This window comes from Octopus sinensis, unplaced genomic scaffold (assembly GCF_006345805.1).
Source record: "Octopus sinensis unplaced genomic scaffold, ASM634580v1 Contig09810, whole genome shotgun sequence".
Lineage (NCBI taxonomy): Eukaryota > Metazoa > Mollusca > Cephalopoda > Octopoda > Octopodidae > Octopus > Octopus sinensis.
In genome coordinates, this window is record NW_021831951.1 from 25,001 (window position 1) to 33,782 (window position 8,782).

General features: G+C 39.9%; 1 long non-coding RNA gene across 1 annotated transcript in view; it reads left to right on the forward strand.

Annotated features, from left to right (window-relative positions):
• Positions 1 to 3,407, forward strand: part of LOC118761161 — a 16,991-nt gene extending 13,584 nt beyond the window's left edge. Inside the window, exon 3 of the long non-coding RNA XR_004997184.1 lies at positions 3,396 to 3,407. This is a non-coding gene — a long non-coding RNA (uncharacterized LOC118761161). The remainder of the gene's footprint in view (positions 1 to 3,395) is intronic.
• The last annotated feature ends 5,375 nt before the right edge of the window (positions 3,408 to 8,782 follow it).

Genomic DNA, 8,782 nt, shown 5'->3' on the forward strand with positions numbered 1-8,782 from the left:
TTATTTTGATGCTCGGAAAGGTGAGAAAGTCTTTTATGTTTCGAGCCTACGCTCTTCAACAGAAAGGAATAAGAGAAAATAAACAGAGATAATTAAAAAAACTTGTGAATTTAGCGCTCAATTATGGCCAATATATATATATATATATATATATATATGTGTGTGTGTGTGTGTGTGTGTGTGTGTGTGTGTGTGTGTGTGTGTGTGTGTGTGTGTGTGTGTGTGTGTGCGTTTGTGTGTGTGTGTGTTTGTGTGTGTCTATGTCTGTGTGTGTTAAATAAAATGAGACAACAAAGTCAAGGATGTGTGGAATTTTCAGGACATTTATAAAGAGAAAGTTAGTCTTACAGCTGTTTCTGGGATATTAGGGATATCCCTTCATCAGAGACGATGTGAGATAGTTAAATAGAGGGAAATATTAGAGTTCAATATAAGGAATTATTTTGGAAAAGGAAGAAAACAAGGAGTGTATAGGAAAATAGGAGAATGAATGTAGAAATAAGAGAATAAAAATGAAAATAAAAATAAAGATGTTATAGTTGTAGTTCCATTATCCAAGGAAAGTGGTGTATAGAAGTGGTAGACATGCTTCTTGTCCGTGGTATGTAAATTCCAATAGCAGTTCATATTTTGTCATTACAATGGAAAGTGTAGAGACGTAGATTCCATGTGCTGTTCATTCAAGCGGGTCTTGTGATGTGTATGAAAATTTGAGAATGTAGTGGTAGTATTAAGTGGACAGAGAGGGGAGAAGGGATGTGTGTGTTAAAGTGGGGAGAGAGGTCAAAGAAAAAGGAGGAAAACAAGAAGAGAAAATGAGAAAAAAGAAACATTGAAAGAAAGTGAAAAGAGGAGTGTTGGTGGTCAAGATATTATGAAGGGGTGGAGAGAAGTAGGGAAGGGGTAGGAAGAGATAAGAATGTAAGTAATGAATATCTGTGAGGTGTGTGAGGCGGGGCGATATGTTAGAATAGCACTAAGGGATAGGTACAGAATAAGGTATAGAGGGCGGGGTTTTCTAAAGTAAGTAGAAAACATCAAAACGGAAGAGAAGAATACTAAGAATGGTCAAGTTTCTATAAATAGACTTATGCGGCGAGCTGGCAGACACGTTAGCGCGCCGGGTGAAATGCTTAGCGGTATTTCGTCTGTCGTTACGTTCTGAGTTCAAATTCCGCCGAGGTCAACTTTGCCTTTCATCCTTTCGGGGTCGATAAATAAAGTACCAGTTTCGCACTGGGGGCGATATAATCGACTCAATCCCTTCGTCTGTCCTTGTTTGTCCCCTCTATGTTTAGCCCCTTGTGGGCAGTAAAGAAATATATAGACTTATGCGTTTATTCTACTGGCGAATGTGATAGTATGGGTTGAAGAATCAGAGAGAAAGACAGAAAGAAGTGCATTTCAGTATACGCACGCGCGCACATATGTACATATATATGTGTGTGTGCATGTACTTTTATATAGGCCTGCATACTTTTGTTTTTTAAATCCGTGCATATATATACACATGCACACACGCACATATATATACACACATATATACATATACATACATACGCATGCATACACATATGTATACACACATACATAGGAGTGGATGTGTGGTAAGTAGCTTGCTTACCAACCTCATGGTTCTGGGTTCATTCCCACCGCGTGGCACCTTTGGCAAGTGTCTTCTACTATAGCCTCGGGCTGACCAAAGCCTTGTGAGTGGATTTGGTCGACGGAAACTGAAAGAAGCCCGTATATATGTATATGTGTGTGTGTATATGTTTGTGTGTCTGTGTTCCCTCCCCCCAGCATCGCTTGACAATCGATGCTGGTGTGTTTACGTCCCCGTCACTTAGCGGTTTGACAAAAGAGGCCGATAAAATAAGTACTAGGCTTCCAAAGAATAAGTCCTGGGGTCGATTTGCTCGAATAAAGGCAGTGCTCCATTATGGCCGCAGTCAAATGACTGAAACAAGTAAATGAGTAAAAGAGTAATTCACACATACATACATACATATATATATATATGCGCACACACACACGCATGCCCATAAATATATCCCTATACGCATACAAGTGCGCACATATACACGCATACATGTACACATACACACATATACACGCACGCACACAAACGCTCATATACATATACATACGCACATACATCCGCATACATACACATATGCGTGTCCATATATGTAGTATTAAACAATTAAAATAAGATTGGAGAGTTCAAAAATTAATGGGAAGTCAAATAGAGTTCTTGGGGTTTACCTAAGGGGTGTTAGGGATATGTTCTGTGTGGTTATTTAGGTTACATTGAGATTTGTGGTAAAATTTGATTGTATGAAAAAAGCAATGGTTACATGTACCTAGGGCCTCATATATATTTATTTAGTAGCATTGAGGAGCTGTGTTTTAATATGTGGAATGCCTCTTTTAGGCATAACTTAAAGGCTGAGCGTTGACCTTGGTATGGAAGCCCTGAATCTATTATAGACCATGACAAGGTGTAGGGAATATTTCTATTTTTGAGATGATGTATGTGACTGGCAAGTGTTGTGGGTTTACTGTCTTTCTCATATCTAAAAGAATTGAGATGGGCAGCGTATCGCTGTTTAAAATTTATAGTTGACCCTATATATATGGTTGTAGAACTGTGTAACGTGTTGAGGACGGTGTCCTTTAAACACACCCTCCATTGAATAAATCGATATAAGAAAATGACGGGATGGTCACGGCTGAATAATAGATTATTTTCTTCATCAGTGCGGACTTGGCATTAAACAACGACGAGACCATCACCACCACCACCACCACCTGGAAGGATGAAAGGCAAAGTCCAACATCAGCGGAATTTGAACTCAGAACTAGCGACAGGCGAAATACCGCTAAGCATTTTTCCCGGCGTGCAATCGACTCTGCCAATTCGCCGCCTTAGTAGTAGGAGTAATACTAGCAGTAAATGCAATTAGTTCAATCCAATTACACTAACCTAATTAGTTTAAGCCATTTAACTGAATCCAGTTAATGCTTAGATGCGAAAGATAGCAACAATCAAATGGTTGTTTAACTGACTGACTTCCATTAAAATGATTAGGGATCTTATAATACTCAACTTAGGGAAGACTAATAAAGGGCTGCTCCGGATACTGGAAACTCAATGTATCATTTTCGATACAGTAAGATTTTTCAGGGTTTGGATTAGCGAATTAGTTATGCCGAGGTCGAAGGGTGCAAGCATTAATTAGTGATGGGTCTCGCTAATACTGGGAATTAAAAAACAGAATCTATCAGATATAGTAAAGCTGTTGCCATAAAGAACAGAAAATGAGAAAAGTCAACGGATTAAAAGAAGCGAACAGATAAGACATCGTTTACGACCGGCTTATCGCCGGAAGTGGTCCTTATCCATTGCCTTAAAGTGAAACATGAGTGATGTATGGTTTGCTGGGTTAGAGTGGATGTTCTGAAATAAAAAGGAATGAAAGCTGTCGGTAGGTGCAGCCAGTGGAAGCGTAGCGAAAACGTCATATGCTTTCGGAGGACCGCAGTGGATGTGTGATGTTCGATCCTGGTCAAATTCCTACAGTCTTTCCGTTGCACTTTGCTGTATTGTTCGCAAAAAGTGACACCCTGGAGATTGTGGGCTTCAATACTACTTCGATGCTTTGGTACGTTTCTCAGCCGAAGATCCAGAGAACTGCGAAAAACTGATTTCAGTAGGGGAAGAAATGGATTGGATGGGGGTCAATATGTTACATGACAAGACTTGTTTGGTAATGTCTTGGCAACTGTTTATTGCAACTGGCAGCAATGCGAGTCGTGTGAGCCGATGAATGATGACGTTGCTCAAGAACTCGAACAAAGGGCTGCAGAGTAGACAACTTCAGTCTTACAACTCTGCTCAACACGGAGTTAAGTTGAGTTATGCTGGTTTGGCAAAAGTGTTTACTAAGAGTTTGGCGTTTGTTGTTCGTAGTTTCGTCAAAGACATACAAAGGTGTACACATCGACTCTGCCACTCCTCATGCAATACACCATAGAACGAATCACCACTAGATCTGGTCTCAGTGGAACTTACACCAATTTAGATTTTAATTTGTACCAGTCGTCATCGAGACCTCAGGTGTCCACGGGCCCTCACTGTTGATTTCCTCCGCAAAATCCAGAAAACTGCGGCTCGTCGGAAAAATGAATCTCGCGAGATGAGGTGTCCACGGCAGCGATTGTCGCTAACCATTACCCGCGGTAGCGCCTTTGCAGTCACGGTTGGATACGCTATTTGTTCTTGGGTGCACATCCTATTACTCTCCCACCCCATCTTCTGCTGTTTACTTCCTGCTCTGTTTTTTCTTTGTTTCCTATGTGTTTTTTTTCCCTCTTGATAATTTCATTTTTATAGTTCTAACGTTTTATTTAGATAAATCTAAAGCATACGAGATGGTTTCAAGCATAACCGGCTTCTTCTATCATGTTTTTGGAGATTGGATTGCTACCATGTAAAATGGAGTCTGTTCAATCATCGTTCGAATCCGCTTCGTATGCACACCTTAGTTCACCTTGTTCCTTCCGTATATTTTGGAGCTGGAGCCTTTACAGCGGAGGCTGGAGAATGTAAGGGGCATCCTGTTCGAACTGAGATACAGAAAGTCGTGTCTACCTGCGCACCCGACATCACTGTTTCGGACACATCGGAAATCAAATTGATCGGTACTATTCTGGAGGAGTAGTAGCAATCTATCTATCTATCTATCTATCTATCTATCTATCTATCTATCTATCTATCTATCTATCTATCTATCTATCTATCTATCTATCTATCTATCTATCTATCTATCTATCAGTCTGTATGTCTGTCTATCTATCTATCTGACTATCTATCTATTCATCTAACCTGTACTCTACATATAAACAAAAAAATGGCCAACAAACAAAAGTAGGCGTAATGAATGTATTTACAGGGAATGCAAATAAACAAAAGGAATGATGTAACAGTCTTATCTTTACACATACACACACTCACAGACACGCACACACACACACACTCGCACACAAACACACACGTGTATGTGTGTGTGTTTTGCCTGCTAAATGGCTAGATTGAAATATAGGTTGCTAGATTGAAAACACACTCACACAGACACATACACGCGCGCACATATGTACACACACACACACCACACACACACACACATATATGAATACGTACGTACATAATGCCTACATTTACACATACATGCATAAATACAAACACATACACATAATGCCTGTCTACATACATAAATACACACACACACATATATACAGAGAGCAATAGCGAGTGAAAGAGAGGGAGAGAGAGAGAGAGAGAGAAAGGGAGCGGGGAGAGAAAGGAAGAAAGAGAATGAGAAAAAGGCAAGAAAGTATATAGAATGGAAAATGGTAAACAAGCCTTGGGATATATAGATTGGAAGACAAGCACACATAAATAGGCAGAGAAGATTGAGAAATTGATAAATATAGGGAGAGAGAGAGAGAGAGAGAGAGAGAGAGAGAGAGGAGAGAGAGAAGGAGAGAGAGAAAGAGGGAGAAAAAAAGAGAGAGAGAGGATGTTAGTTGTGCAAAGGCGGGGACTAAAAGAGATGAAGATACAAAGAGAAATTTGGGCACACACAGGAGTAAGATCATCTTTCACAAAGCAAAAAACAAAAAAAAAAAAATACAGCATTCAGTTCACCCCACCCCTACTTCCTTTTACTCCACCCTACCCCAACCCACCCTGTATACATTTCACTAAAATTCGAAATTCATTGTGGCAGACTTAAAACGAACCGGTTGTCGTTTTTGTCGTTTTCGGGGAACACGAGAAGGAAAATTAAGACTTCAGAGACGATTGTGAAACAGTGTAAACCACATAAAAATATATGTATGTATGTATGTATGTATGTATGTATGTATGTATGTATGTATGTATGTATGCATGTATGTATGTATGTATGTATGTATGTATGTATGTATGTATGTTTGGATGTATGTATCGTAGCCTATATACGTCAAAACCTAATTTCATATGAACAACAACTTGTGTGGTAGTATACACATACATATATAGATGTATATATATTTTGTATATATATATTTTATATGTAAATGAATATGTCCATTTGCATCATTTTGGGCAAGTGTCTTTTCTCCTAGTTTCGGTGGACAGAAACGTTATGAATGAGAATGGTTTGGCGGCAGATGTGATGTGACCGAGCGTATGTCACGATGCCACCACAAGGTCCAATCTCAGTGTGATGCATTGTGTCCCTCAGTAACTCTGAAAGCTATATCAGCGGAGTGGAAGTTCTTGGCAGGGCCTCCGATGCTCAAAGGATAGAAATTTCGAAGAGGTAAAATTGGGTTTGCATAGGGTCAGTGACTCAACTTAGAAAAGAGAAATTTACAGAATTTGTTGCCTCTACTTTTTAGCATTGAGGGGTCACAGAGGTAGCCAACACTGAAGGGAATATGGCGACTGGTCTCCACTACTGGGGGTGGATTAGCGCGACCGGTCGGCGTCTGCTGTAAAAAGGTGGTGAAATGAAAAAAGTTCCAGGGGATTATGCTAGGAATTATGTCCCTTTGTTAGGTATGTTGTGTAGCCGGAAAGTAGGTTTCTATTAATAATGTGGTTTCTCTGCGGGGATGGAGTGTGTAGTATGTATAGCGGTGTTATATGTATACATTTTTTGGGGGGTGTAGATATATATAGCGCGGTGTTGTTTATTCTGTTTACGTTCTGTAATGGATAAATCTGTGGGGTCTTTTTATATTAGTGTGCGGACTTGTGGTTAGAATGTCGCAAGAAAGAATCACAAGACGGTTCTTCAAGGAGACTTAGGGGTAGACCAAGAACAAGATATCCATAGACTCAGTCGGTAACACTTGGTAGGCCTGCCAGAAAGGCTAATGATGGTTGCCTTTGATAGGAGCTTATGGAAGAGGTGCTTGTTGATTCTACAACTTACGCCCCGCCTATGAATAGTAGGTGGAAAAGGTGGATGGATGGAAGTTACAGAAGCATCGATGATAATTCAAGACCAACAAGAAAAAAACTTTATGAAAAACCAGTTTGAGTTGAAGACAGAAGCAGAAAAGTAGCAACCGAATTCAGAGCCAAAGAGTCAACCCGAAACAGCAGCAAGAGCATGACGTAATCAGTGCGTTCCAGTTTACATAATACAGCGTTCACATTTGTGGCTAAGAGGTTTAACATACAAAAGACAAACGAAGATAATAGAATTAACGACACGGAAGACATTGAATTCGAACAATGCAAATAATTCTGAGCGTAGCAGTTTCCTACACAATGCTTTCGCTTCATCGCATCTTGACGTTACAGAAACAACAGCCTAAATATTTCATCTCTATTTAGCCTTCATTCAGCAAGTATTTAGCTAAATGTTTCAATACTTCAACTCTGACAGTTTTATAATTAAATGTGCTTTCTATACAGTAAAGTTATGCCTGTGTTCGATGTATTTGTTTCTGGGTTAAAGCAATTGCTATATTGTAAGAATTACGAAGCTAATTCCTTTCTTTTTGTAATCTAGATACGATTATTATTTAAAGCTAATTGTAGAGTCTGAATGCAATACTCTTGGCTACTGCAGCAGTCACAACCTTCTAAATAGCATCAGTATAATAAAAGGATCCGCCACTGTGTTGCGAAAGCGTTGAATTCGTGAAGAATCCTGCATTTATGTGGAGTTCCGGAACGTGAAACACATTTTTCTGCTTGAATTCCAAGTTCATTGACTTTCATTTTACACGGAAAAATGGGGAAATGGAATTCACCTTACGGGACTTCATATTGCGAAAAGATTTTCAGGAGTGCAACGCTTTCGTAACATAGAGGATGCCTGTACTTATATATATATATATATGTACACTACCGTCAGAAATTAATTAGCACCCTTGATTTACTCTTCACTCAAGGTATTTGCTGTCACCTAGTGGCCATATCTCGAACTATTGCTTTGTTGCGAGTTCACTGTTGCGCAGAACGATGACGTAACTTTGTTTGCAGAGCAGTTTGAGAGTCTACAGCCTAATGATGTTGACATAGCAGTGCAACAACAACTTGGAGTGCGGATGCAGACAAATCTTCCTTTGTTTAATAGATATAGGTAGCGCCTCGCAAGGACCGAAATCACACCGTACTAAGTTTTCTCATCGCGTAAGACGTTTTGAACAGCTCGTAGGTTAATTGATTTGTGTATTTGCAAGATTTTTTTCCTCACAAATTCTCCTACACTCTGCTTGGTGACGTCACTTCCGGTTCACAAAACTTTCTGTTATACATCAAATAAGGTGAGAAATTCTGCTTTCTTTCTTTTTTGTTTAATGAATAATAACTCATAGCAGTTTTGTTATAGCATAACATTATTCAAATGAATAGTTTTAATGAAAATAACTGGTTTTTTATCGTTCATTCCTAGATGGGCCCAAGACCTCGCATGACCTTGGAGAGACGGTACGAGGCTCTCTCGTGGCGTGGGAAGCTGTCGGAGGCTGCAATAGCCAGAAAACTTGGTGTAGCCAGGCGCACAATTCAGTGCTTATTTAAGAAATACGAGGAAACCGTCAGCAGCTGACAAAAAGGGTAGGGGACGGAAGAGGCTGACGACCCAGCGGATGCTGATCCGAAAGTCACTGTACAACCGAAGGGCAATGAGCCGGCAACTGGCGGAGGAGATGCAAAAGATGACAGGGAAGCAGTTGTCTACAACCACCGTCAAGACCAGATTACTGGAAGCTG